At 39.3% G+C, this 13632-nt stretch overlaps 1 long non-coding RNA gene and 1 other non-coding gene across 2 annotated transcripts in view; one reads left to right on the forward strand and one right to left on the reverse strand.

The window, feature by feature from the left end:
* The window catches only part of LOC148108048 (uncharacterized), a 305012-nt gene that overhangs the window by 118510 nt on the left and 172870 nt on the right, over positions 1-13632 (reverse strand). The gene's annotated exons all lie outside the window — the stretch shown is intronic.
* On the forward strand, positions 6811-6913 carry LOC123800921 (U6 spliceosomal RNA). Its single transcript, XR_006782059.1, has one exon. It is a non-coding gene; the product is annotated as a U6 spliceosomal RNA (small nuclear RNA).

Genomic DNA, 13632 nt, shown 5'->3' on the forward strand with positions numbered 1-13632 from the left:
AGTGCTCCACCACCTATCAGCTTGTGGGTCAGCAACATACACTGATGATCCAATATTCAGAGTCCTTCTCGAGACATCATTTGGGAAGGTGGAAAACATTAGCAGAGGATCTACAAGTCCATCACAAGTCTCTGGCATTGTGGAAAGAATGAACCCACTTTCCAAGAAGGCTTTCCTCTCCTCTCCTCGAGAACTTTAGAGCCCTCCCTTATGTTTACAGCTGCCCTGCCTCCCTCTTTCTGTCATAATGTTTTTCATGTTGAGTTGGAACTAAGCATTTTTCTAGTTCATTTTCCCTATTGGACTGACACTGTCAAGGACAACTTTTAACAGATAGTGAGCCCCTGAAGGTAGGGACTGGATAGAATTTCTGTATGTCCAGAGTGTGCAGTGCACATTTGTTGAAAACAATGAATTAACAAATGCATGTACGGTATTCACTCATATTCTGATAGGTCTTAGAATTGGCATTTCTCAGCTATGAAAATGCAGGCTCAGAGAGTGGAAGAGGATTGCCCAGGGTCATACTGTGAGCAAGAAAGAACCAGACAGAGACCCTCCTAACACAGCTCATCATTCAGCTCTTTTTATTTTTTTTTTTAAGATTTTATTTATTTATTTGACAGAGATAGAGACGACAGCGAGAGAGGGAACACAAGCAGGGGGAGTGGGAGAGGAAGAAGCAGGCTTATAGCAGAGGAGCCTGATGTGGGGCTCGATCCCACAATGCCGGGATCACGCCCTGAGCCGAAGGCAGACGCTTAACTGCTGTGCCACGAAGACGTCCCCATTCAGCTCTTTTTAACTGTACATTTACTCCTTATTTCTTACTCCAAATCCTTAATATTGGCTGCCTCTGAGACATTCTTGGACTCCAGCCTCAAAGAATACAGCAAAAATGTTTCCTACAGGTTCTCCAACCAAGACGGTATATAGAAGGGGGCACTGCCTGGGCTCCTTCAGGAAGTGTATCTGTGAGTCCACTGGGTTTTCTTTTTGGGGTCCTTAGCCTGTGGTATGGTCATTTTATACCTTTAGATGGGCCCAGTGCTCTTCTACCTTCTTCTTCCTCCAGCTGTCAGGTATTAGGGAAAGCCTGGTGGATAGCAGGAAATCTGTTTTGCCCTTGAAATCCAAGTAGTCCCTTCTCCAGGAAAGCAGTGAGCATGAAGCCACCCACTGAAGTCTTACTCTCTGTCAGTAGCTATGATAAGCACTTTCCATACATGACCCCCAGAGTCCTCACAGGATCCCTGATAGGCAAATGTAATTTGCTCAAGGTTACATAGTGCTTAGGAGTGCTTAGGGGTAAGGTCTGGATTCAGGTTTGGCTTACTTGTCTCAAGAGCACATCTTCTTTCTCCCCCCCCCCCTTTTTTTTTAAGATTTTATTCATTATTTGACAGAGAGAGTGAGTTCGTGAGAGCAAGCAGGGGTGACAGAGAGAGACAAGCAGACTCCGCACTGAGCTCAGCGCCCAATGCCGGGCTCGATCTCAGGATCTGAGATCTGAAATCAAGAGGTGGACGCTTAACCAACTGAGCCACCCAGGCACCCCCAGCACTTCTTCTTTCTATCATCCCAGAGGATTATGCCTGAGTAATGATGGAAGGAGAGACCTATTAACCTGAAGAGCAGTGATGGGTGAATGAGTCATTATCTCCTGAAAGACATGATCTGTGCAGGCCTAGAGGGCAGAACTAGAAGTCCTGGGTGGAAATTGCAGCAGGGCCGATTTTAATTAATTGGAAAGACTTCTGATGATTGGAACCATCTGAAAATGGTTGGACTGTCTGGGAGACCTGGTGGTTCCTGGTGTCCAAATACTACACATGGAGTCTGCTTGACCACTTCTCTTGGGTTCTGCAGGGAGGACTAGTGAATTGGCTGATACAGATCTCTACACTAGACACAGTTCTAGGCACTGGGTCTAAGAGGAGAAGAAGGCAAAGTCTTGCCATTCTGATTAGGGAGGGAGAAAAAACACACAGTGGCAGGTGATGACAGTGCTTATGAAGAAAACTAAAGCAGGGCGAGGGACGGAGAATAAGATGATGTACGTGTTTATGTGTGCAGGGGGTGGGGGTGTCTGTTTTGAACAGGTTATCCAAGGAAGGACTTTCTGATTTAGTGACATCAAGTAGAAACCTAAATATACAGAGGAAGTGAGCTACACAGATATCTAGAATCTTCCAGGCAGAGAGAATGGCAAGTGCAAAGGCTCTGAGGAAGGAAAGCTATAGGGATCTCTTAGGAAGAGCGAAGAGCCAAGTATGACTGGGGTCCAGTGAGTGAGGGAAAGAAAATGAGAAATCGAAACCACAGAAGCAGGCAGAGCGACACGATGTCAGGACTGACAAGGCCTGATAAAGACTTGGGACTTTACTTGATATGTGATAGGGAATTGTGATTTACATTTTAAGAGATCTTTAAATCCGAACATTTGTTTGTTTTTGTCTATGACATCACTTTCTTCATCTGTCAGCTAAAGTATTTGAGCTAAACTAGTGTTTTCTTAAATGTGTGACCCATGTCACTGATAGTGTGTGTGATGATTTAAGTGGCAAACATAGTGTATGTTTTTAATAATTTTTATTTTAATGCTTATTTGACCAAAAAAAAAATCACTAGCCCTTGATCTAGTGATTTTCCAGAAAACATCACTTAAGATGTGGTCCAAATATGAGTTTAAGTAAATGGATTGTGTTGGTTTTTATAAAAAAAATATTAACTAAATAATACTACAACCTATAGATGATATAGCAGTCTGTAAGTTTGTAAAATGATATACAAATGACTAAAGTTTAGGCTGGAAAATTGATAAACACCATTCTATGGAATAGAATAGTGAGGTCAGTTGACATTCTTGAGGCCATGGAGTCACGAATTGGACTTTAGCCTACTGACTCCAAATCCATTGTTCCTTGCACTAGGGGAAACTGTCTCACCAAACTCATACTTCTTCTGGTTATAACTGTCTTTATTTATTTTATTTTACTTTATTTTATCTTGAAATTATTATAGATTAAGAGGAAGTTGCAGATAGTAAAGAAATCCTGTGTACCTTTCATACAGTCTCCCCAAATGTTACATTTTAAATAACTATAGTACAATGTCAAAACAAGGAAATTGACATTGGTACAATGTTTATGTATACCTCTTTGTCATTTTATCACAGGCGTTGTTTGGTGTAAGCAATCACTATTCAGAACTATTCAATCACCACAAAGATCTTCCTTGTGCTACTCAGCTCCCTACTTCCCCAACATTCCAACATTCTTGCTCTAATTTTGTCATTTTTGAGAATGTTATATAAATGGAATCATACAATATACGACCTTGTGAGATCACTACATCTATCAATAGTTGTTTCTTCTGTTGCTGTGTTGTATTCCATGGTATGGATGTACTGCAGTTTATTTAACTATTAACATGTTATAGAACATTTTAGTTGTTTCCAGATTTTGGTTTTTCCAAATAAAGCTGCTGTGAATATTTGTGTGCAGATTTTTCTGTGGATGTAAGTTTTCATTTCTCTGGGTAAATGCTTAGGGGGGTGATTGCTGGATTGTATGATATTCATAAATTTAGCTTTTAAAAAAAGTGCCAAACTATTTTTCAGAATGCCTGCACCACTTAACATCCTCACCAACAATGTATGAGAGATTCAGTTTCTCTTCATCAGCTTTTGGCATTGTCATGGTTTTTACTGCTAGCTGTTCCAATACATATGTAGTAGTATCTCGTCCTGGTATTAATTTGCATTTCCCTAAGTGCTACTGATGTTGAACATCTTTTCATGTACCTATTTGCCATCCTCTGGTGAAATGTCTGTTCTTTGCCCATTTTCTAAATGGAATATTTGTGGTTCTTTTTATGAGGAGCATGTCTTTATATTTTTACTGAAGTATAACTGACACACAGCATTATATTAGTCTTGGGTGTACAATATAGTGATTCGACAATTCTATACGTTACTCGGTGCTCACCACGGTTAAGTGTAGTCACCAAACAATGTCATTACCATCTTATCGACTATATTCCCTAGGCTGTAGTGTTCATTTCCATGAATTATTTATTTTATAACTGGACGTTTGTACCTCTTAATCCCCTTTTCCCCATCTATTTCACCCACTGCCCCCCAACCTCCCTTCTGGCAACCACCAATTTGTTCTCTGTATGTAAGAGACTATTTTTCTTGTTTGTCCTTTTTCTTTGTTCATTTGGTTTTTTTTTCTTAAATTCCACATATGAGTGAAATCATACAGTATTTGTCTTTCTCTGTCTGACTTATTTCGCTTAGTACTATACCTTCTAGGTCCATCCGTGTAGTTGCAAATGACAAGATCTCATTCTTTTTTATGGCTCAGTACCACTCCATTGTGCATACATATACCACATCTTTTTTATCCATTCATCCATTGGGTTGCTTCTGTATCTTGGCTAATGTACATAATACTGCAATAAACATAGATGTGCATATATCTTTTCAAATTGGGTTGGTATCCAAAATATATTAAGAACTTATACAACTCAACACACACAGAAAAATAATAATCCAATTAAAAATGGGCAGAAGACCTGAATAGACAATTTTCTAAAGAAGAAATATAAATGGCCAACAGACACATGAAAACATGCTCAAAATCACTCATCATGAGACCTCGATGTGAGACAGGAATCCATCAAAATCATAGAGGAGAACACAGGCTGTAACCTCTTTGACATTGGCCACAGCAACCTCTTTCATGACATGTCTCCAAAGGCAAGGGAAACAAAAGCAAAAATGAACTTTTGGGACTACTTCAAGATAAAAAGCTTCTGCAAAGCCAAGGAAATAGTCAACAAAACAAAGAAGCAACCCACAGAATGGGAGAAGATATTTGCAAATGACACTTCAGATAAAAGGCTGGTATCCAAGATCTATAAAGAACTTCTCAAATTCAACACCCAAAAAACAAATAATCAAATAAAAAAAAATGGGCAGAAGATATGAACAGACACTTTTCCAATGAAGACATATGAATGGCTAACAGACATATGAAAAAAATGTTCAAGATCATTAGCCATCAAGGAAATTCAAATCAAAACCACATTGAGATACCACCTTACACCAGTTAGAATGGCAAAAATTGACAAGGCAAGAAACAAATGTTGGAGAGGATGTGGAGAAAAGGGAACCCTCTTACACTGTTGGTGGGATTGCAATTTGGTACAGCCACTTTGGAAAACAGTGTGGAGGTTCCTCAAAAATTTAAGAATAGAGCTACCCTATGATCCAGCAATTGTACTACCAGGTATTTACCCCAAAGATACAGATGTAGTGAAAAGAAGGGCCATATGCACCCCAGTGTTCATAGGAACAATGTTCATAATAGCCAAACTGTGGAAGGAGCCAAGATGCCCTTCAATAGACAAATGGATAAAGAAGATGTGGTCCATACATACAATGGAATATTACTCAACCATCAGAAAGGATGATCGCAAGTAATGAATCATGGAACTTTACATGGAAATCTAGGGATGTACTGTATGGTGACTAACATAATATAATAAAATAAATAAATAGTAAAAAAAAAAGAAAGGATGATTGCACAACATTTGCATCAAAATGGATGGAACTAGAGGAGATTACGCTAAGTGAAAAAGTCAAGCAGAGAAAGACAATTATCATATAGTTCACTTATTTGTGGAACATAAGGAATAGCAGGGAGATCATTAGGAGAAGGAAGGGGAAAATGAAGGGGGGGAATAAGAGAGGGGGAGATGAACCATGAAGGACTATGGACTCCGGGAAACAAACTGAGGGTTTTAGAGGGGAGGGGGGTGAGGGGAGGGGCTAGCCTGGTGAAGGGTATTAAGGAGGACATGTATTGCATGGAGCACTGGGTGTTATATGCAAACGATGAATCATGGAACACTACATCAAAAGCTAATGATGTACTGTATGGTGAATAACATAACATAATAAAAAATTTAAAAAAATAAAAAATAAATTAAAAATAAAAAAGAATCACTCATCATGAGGAAAATACAAATCAAAACCACAATGAGATATCACCTCACACCTGTCAGAACGACTAACATAAAAAAGACAAGAAATAACAAGTGCTGGTGAGGATGTGGGGAAAAAGAAACCCTCATGCACTCTTCGTGGGAATGCAAACTGGTGCAGTCACTGTGGAAAACAGTATGGAGGCTCCTCAAAAGATTAAGACAGAACTACCATATGATCGAGCAATTCAACTTCTGGGTATTTACTCAAGGATAATGGAATATTTGTTTTTAATTATTAAATTTTAAGAGTTGTTTATGTACTCTATTTGAGTTCTTTGTTGCATATGTAATTTGCAAATATCTTTCAGTGTATGGTTTCTTTTAATCCTTTTCATTTTTTTAAATTCATTACTACACATAGTTACTGTTTTCTTTTTTGATCTTTGTGTGTGTGTGTGTGTGGTAGAAACATTTAAGATGTACTCCATTAGCAAATGTGAAGTGTATAATACAACACTGTTAACTTATAGTCACATTGTTGTCTAACAGATCTTAAGAATTCATTCATCTTGCATAACTAAAATGTTGTACCACTTGACACCATCTCTCCATTTCCCCCACACACACAGCCCCTGGCAATCACTGTCTACCCTCTGCTTCCATGAGTTTGACTATTGAGATTCCAATGCAAATAAGATCGTGCAGTATTTTTCTTTTTCCATCTGGTTTATTTCACTTAGCATAATGTCTTACAGGTTCACACATGTTGTCAAAAAATGGCAGGTTTTCTTTCCTTTTATAAAGTTGATTATTGTGGTCGCTTCGGTAGCACATAGACTAGAATAATGACACAGAGAAGACTGGCATGGCCCTGTGCAAGGATGACATGCAAATTCTGAAGGAAAGTCTGATTATTATTTTACTTTATATATACACATTTTCTTTATCCATTCTACTGCCAACAGCCATTTGGGTTATTTCCACACCTTGGCTATTGTGATAAATACTGAGATGAACATGGGAATGCAAATATCTCTTCAAGAGAGTGATTTCATTTCATCCAGATACATATCTGCAGTGGGATTTCTGGGTCATATGGTAGTGCTATTTTTAATTTTTTGAGAAACTTCCACACTGTTTTCCATAGTGGCTGCACAATATTTAACAAGATTTATCTTCCATTTGTGAACACAGGATATCTTTCCATTTATTTGTCTTCCTTAGTTTCTTTCATCAAATGTTTTATAGTTTTCAGTGTATAGATAGGACTTGCATCTCCTTGGTTAAATTTATTCCTAAGTATCTTATTCTTGTTGCAAGTGTAAAAGTGATAACCATTCATGGCTCTCTCCAGCCATCAACTAATTTCTATACTAAATAGTTCTGCATACATTTATCATAAGGTAAAAGTGGTGAAGCAAGAGGGACACAAGTAATGAAATTGATACAAAAATATAAAAATGTATGTAATGGCTTTATAGGATACATGAGCCATTTCTTTAAGTCTTTCCCTACCTACACTGCCTTTTTCAAATGTTAAGAATATACATACTAATATTATTTCTAACTTTATTATACAAGTGCTACCCTAAATGTAGATGCTCATATATATAAGATCATTTTGCAGTAAGAGAGCTTGGCCAAGGGCCATGGGTGTGCTATGCAGTAAAGGATTAGCTTAGCAGACTTGTGTTGCCCCAACTCCATGTTCCCAGAGTCACTAGAATGGGGCCTTAAGCAGCATCTGGCACATGTTTACCCTGTGAGCCCTTAAAATCTCCTGCCTACTAAAGTGTCTTTGAATACTTGACCCTTGGGCCACACATTCCTAGCACGTGTTTTTGGCCCACAGTTAGAAGATGGCTGCATTGCCTCCAGCATTATGACCGTGTTTCAAGCACAAGGAAGTGGCAGAGCAAACACTAATGGGTAGGTGTCACTTGAATCTCTGCCCCACCCCTTCGAAGTATCTTACAAGATACCCCACCGAAGATATTCTGCTTAACATCCCTGGCCACAGTTGCATCACATTCCACCGCCCCATGCTTGCCAGACTGGGGAACGTTGTTTACATGGGCGTGCTGCGCACCTTATCTACCATTCAGACACAAAATGGTGTAATAAGGAGCAAAGAAGCAGAAATGCCCAGAGCACACTCACTCCTCAGCAGGTATCACACAGCACACGGAGTTCTCCAAGACAGCACCCCTACAGGGACAAACTCATGATCCCTTCTTGGAACATCAAGATCGAATTGTGCTGGCAGCCTGCAGGCCTCCCCCACGCTTTGCGGAACATCACAGAGGGTCGGGCGAGGAACTGCATGTTCAAACCACAATCCATGAAAGGAGCAGGCCAGAGTTACAGCAGAGAGAAGAGCTCTGTGGACAGGTGCTCAGCACCACTACTGGCTATTTAAGGCGGCTGAAGAATTTTGGCAACAGGTGCCAACCTATAGCCCCTGGAATGCACGGGGGCTTCTCAGAAAGCCTGCCACCTGAGGACACAGTATGTGGTCAGGGGGCGCTCTTGGTGTCAGTGACAGAGTAATCAGTGTCAAAATACTTTCATGCAAGTTGCCTATTGCCCTGCTCACTGATTTGACCTCAGTCACCACCTAGGTTCCTTTTTGTTTGTTCACTTTTGATTTAGCAAATAATCCACATAGACAGGCTCACTAGCTTCCAAATCAGAAAGTGATGACCTGATTTACATGCAAAGATATTTTAAGAAAAATGTAAAAAAAATACATGTCCTAAACAGATCATTTATATGTGCTCCAGAAAACTAATGCCACAAGGTAAAATGATATATGTGGTAAATGAGGGTGTGCCTCACTCTTATCACTGGAACCTTACTCTTCCTTCTACAATGTCAACTCATTTCTTGCTAAACAGGCTACATGGATGTCGTCTTAGAATTTTTATTATTAAACTCCTGAGTGGAATACTCTTGCATGCCATATTTTCATATTTAAAAAAATTACTCCATTTTTCTGCTGAAGTACCTTTTATAAAGAGAATAAGAGCAGTAAACTTCAGTGCCCTGCAGTCCAGCAAATATATGGTTTTCTATATTCATAGATAAACATCTTAAATCAAAAGCTAACTGAGGATAGGCTCAAACACATAAAAAATTGCTTACAACCAAAATTTCTATTGTGTCTATTACGTATGAATAAGAAACCTAGGATGGCCGCATTTTGAGAAAAAGCTGCAATTTCACAGAGAATAAATGAAAACCATTAGGCTCTCATGAGTATGTGGCTACTGGCAATGGTGAGACTCTTCAAGACTTTCTTCCTAACAAAGATCTAGTGTCTAGGGAGAAAGAATTTGACCGAGTGCAATTCTGAGACTTTATCCCAGATGATAGAAAGGTACCTGCTCTAAACTTATTTCATCTAAAGAAAAAAATAGACAATAGGGAAGAGTTCCTCAAGGAAATACGTTGGGAGTACTGCACTCAGAGAAAGAGAGTAGAGGATGAGAAAAACACTGTATCCTGGGAAAAGAGACAGAACACTGGTAAAGGTCATATCCCTGACGCACAGACTCAGTAAAAGTCTGGGACAAAATCAGAAAAATTTAGATCTTTTTCCCTCCCCCGCACTGTACCAATGTACCAACCTTGCACAGGTACCTAAAAGCTTCAGTATATTAACAGTGGCTTTCAGCTAAAAGGGCTGAACACAGACTCTACGTGTTTCTAAATAGACTTTGATCATTTGAAAAGGTATATGAAAACTCTAGGTCAAGCATTTAAAAAAATTGTAAAAATGCATTTAAATGATATGCCAAGAGACAGAGAAAGAAAATGCAACCATTCAGGGCAATAGGCAACTTGCATGAAAGTATTTTGACACTGATTACTCTGTCACTGACACCAAGAGCGTCCCCTGACCACATACTGTGTCCTCAGGTGGCAGGCTTTCTGAGAAGCCCCCGTGCATTCCAGGGGCTATAGGTTGGCACCTGTTGCCAAAATTCTTCAGCCGCCTTAAATAGCCAGTAGTGGTACCGATCCCTTGTCCACAGAGCTCTTCTCTCTGCTGTAACTCTGGCCTGCTCCTTTCATGGATTGTGGTTTGAACATGCAGTTCCTCGCCCAACCCTCTGTGATGTTCCGCAAAGCGTGGGGGAGGCCTGCAGGCTGCCAGCACAATTCGATCTTGATGTTCCAAGAAGGGATCATGAGTTTGTCCCTGTAGGGGTGCTGTCTTGGAGAACTCCGTGTGCTGTGTGATACCTGCTGAGGAGTGAGTGTGCTCTGGGCATTTCTGCTTCTTTGCTCCTTATTACACCATTTTGTGTCTGAATGGTAGATAAGGTGCGCAGCACGCCCACATAAACAACGTTCCCAAGTCTGGCAAGCATGTGGCGGTGGAATGTGATGCAACTGTGGCCAGGGATGTTAAGCAGAGTATCTTCGGTGGGGTATCTTGTAAGATACTTCGAAGGGGTGGGGCAGAGATTCAAGTGACACGTACCCATTAGTGTTTGCCATGCCACTTCCTTGTGCTTGAAACATGGTCATAATGCTGGAGGCGATGCAGCCATCTTCTAACTGTGGGCCAAAAGCACGTGCTAGGAATGTGTGAAAAGAAGGGAAGATGTTGCCTGGTGCCTGATGTCATTGGGAAGCTCTTATAGCATTCCCTGACATTATCTTATATGAGAAGAATAAAACCTTCATTTGTCTAAGACACCTTTTTGCGTGTCTTAGTTGCGTGTCTTAGTTGCGTGTCTTAGTTCTTCCTAATAGGTCATATCAAAATACGTGGGCTTCATCTAAAGTGATAATTAGAAGGAAGCTTTTAGCACTAAATGCTTATATGTGAAAAGAAGAAAGATCTCAATAATGTAAGATCCTATCTCAAAACTAGAACAAGAGGAGCAAAATCAACCCAAAGCAACCAGAAGAAAGGAAATAATAAGGGCAACAGCAGGAGAAAAATAAAATTGAAAACAGAAAAACAATAGAAAAAAGAATTAAACAAAAAGCTAATTCTCTAAAGAAAATCCAAAAAATCGCTAAATCAAATTTCAAAAACTGATAAAGATAAAAAGAAGCACTTCAGAAACCATCAGTACCCACAAAGAAACAGTGGATGGCATTAAGCTCCCACAGCCATATAGAAAGATAAGAAGGGAAAACTGCAAGAAATGTTTCACTCAAAAATTTTATGACTTAGAAGAAATAGGCCAATGCTTCAAAAACCAAACACGATTTAAACTCAATCTCGATGAAAGAGACAACCTGAATAGATATATAACCGTTAAAGAAATTGGATCTGTAATTTAAAAGCTTTGAAACAGAAATCTCCAGGCCAAAATGGTTTCATGGGAGAATTCTACATAGTACAGGTTTACCCCACTATCCACGAGGGTAGAGCATTTCTGTGAAAACTTCTGTAAGCCAAAGTGGCATAAAGCAAAACTACTACCATTAATCTACACGGAATATTCGTTAAGTGTTTTCGGACTCCACAATAACCCTTCTCAGGCTTTTTGATACCTTGGGACATAGCTTGCTAAGGGACGTACAAACTAAATCCAGACAAAGCACAGATGCTCACAGACATGGTTTAAAGCTACGGCGGCTTGATGCTGAGAGGCCGAGTGTAGTCCCCGCGGAAGGAGCTTGATGAGGCCACTCTTGCTGCTCCAGGTGTGAGCTGCTTCTGTAACAGCTCACTGAAAAACAAAACACTGAACACTATTTTTGCTTTTCGCCTTCTTTGTAAAAGAAAAGATCCTCTTCAGATTTCTTTCAGTTAGCAAAAACAGGTACTAATGTAGGTCCTTCATAAAAGCGCAATGATGTAACCCAAACTTTCAAAAAGTGAGGGATACCTGTACTTACAAAGATTGAATGCCAATACCACACAATCTCCTCCAGAAAGCAGAAGAGGAGGGAATGCTTCCTAACTCATTTTATGACCTAACTCATTTTATGACCACAACTAGATGAAGACATTATGAAAAATGAAAACTACAGACCAAAAGCTCTCAGGAACTTACATGCAGATGTCTCAGTAAAATATTAGCAAATAGAATCCAGCAAGGTATAAAAGAGTAATTTATTTCAGGTATGCAAGACTGGTTTAATACTCAATATCAATCAATGTGGGACGCCTGGGTGGCTCAGTTGGTTAAGTGAACGACTACTGATTTCGACTCAGGTCATGATCTCAGGGTCGTGTGATCAAGCCCCGTGTGGGTCTCCCTGCTCAGGGTGGAGTCCGCTTGATATTCTCTCTCACTCTCCCTCTTTTCCCCTTCCATCACGCTAAATAAATAAATAAATAAAATCTTTTAAAAAAATCAATGTAACCATAACAACAGGGAAATTATAAAAATAATATGAGCATACTGACTGTTGCAGAAAAAGCATTTTACAAAACACTAATTCATGATAAAAATTATCTGCAAGTGAGGAGTAGAAGGGACCTACCTCAATCTGATAAAGATAAAAATAAATCCCACATATTTAATGATCAAAGACTAAATGGTTTCACATTAACACTACTGGAAATTGTAATCATTTCAATAAAGCAGGAAATAATAGGTATATAGATTGAAAAGGAAAAAATAGCTGCCTGTTTGCAGATGACATGATTATCTAGATGAAAATCCCCCCAAAAATCTATTTGAAAAATCCACAAGAATCAACTAGTGAGTTCAGCTGTGTTGCAGATATTTCTAGACATGGACAAGTTTATTATAAAATTGATATACAAGAACATCAGCTCTAGAGTAATTAAAACCATCTTGAACAGAGAATGAAGTGGGAGGTATCGTTCCATCCAAATATCAAGGCTTAGGTACAGTTGTGTGGTATTAGCACAGGGATAAATGCCTATCAGTGGGCCAAGTTACAGAACCTAGAAATACATCATACAAATATGCTCAACTGACTTTTGACAAGGCCAAATTAAACTGAAGGTGGGACCCTTGTGATGATGGAACTGTGTTATCTTGAGTGGTAGATACGCAAACCTACATGTGATACAAGTGTATGGAACTGCATACACACCCACTATCACAACACACACAGGCACACACAAATAATTACAAGTAAAACTAGGGAATCAGAATAAGACTGGTGGAATGGATCAATGTCAACATCCTGGTTGTTGATATTGCACTATAGGTTTGCAAGATGTGACTATTAGGGGACACACAACAAAGGGTTCACAGGATTGCTCTAAATTATTTCCTACAAGTACACGTGAATCTACTGTTATTTCAATTAAAAAAGTATTGGCAGATGGAATTGGGCAATATATAAAAAGAATTAAAGTCATGATCAGGTGGAATTTGTTGCAGAATGAAAGGTGGTTAAATATTTGAAAATCATCAATGCCACCTAGCAAATCAACAGGCTAACAGAGAAAAATCATATGATCCAATCAGTTGATGTATAAATAGCATTTGAGTAAGTTTCAAATGCATTCATGATAAAAACTCCCAGAATACTAAGGATACTAAGAATGTAGGGAAACTTTCTCAACTTGATAAAAAAAATCTACAAAATACCTACAGCTAATGTCATACTTAATGGTAAAAGAGGGCTCCTAGGTGGCTCAGTCAGTTAAGCATCTGCCTTTGGCTCAGGTCATGATCCCAGGGT

This window comes from Ursus americanus, chromosome 22 (genome assembly GCF_024610735.1).
Source record: "Ursus americanus isolate L20-20 chromosome 22, mUrsAme1.1.p, whole genome shotgun sequence".
Lineage (NCBI taxonomy): Eukaryota > Metazoa > Chordata > Mammalia > Carnivora > Ursidae > Ursus > Ursus americanus.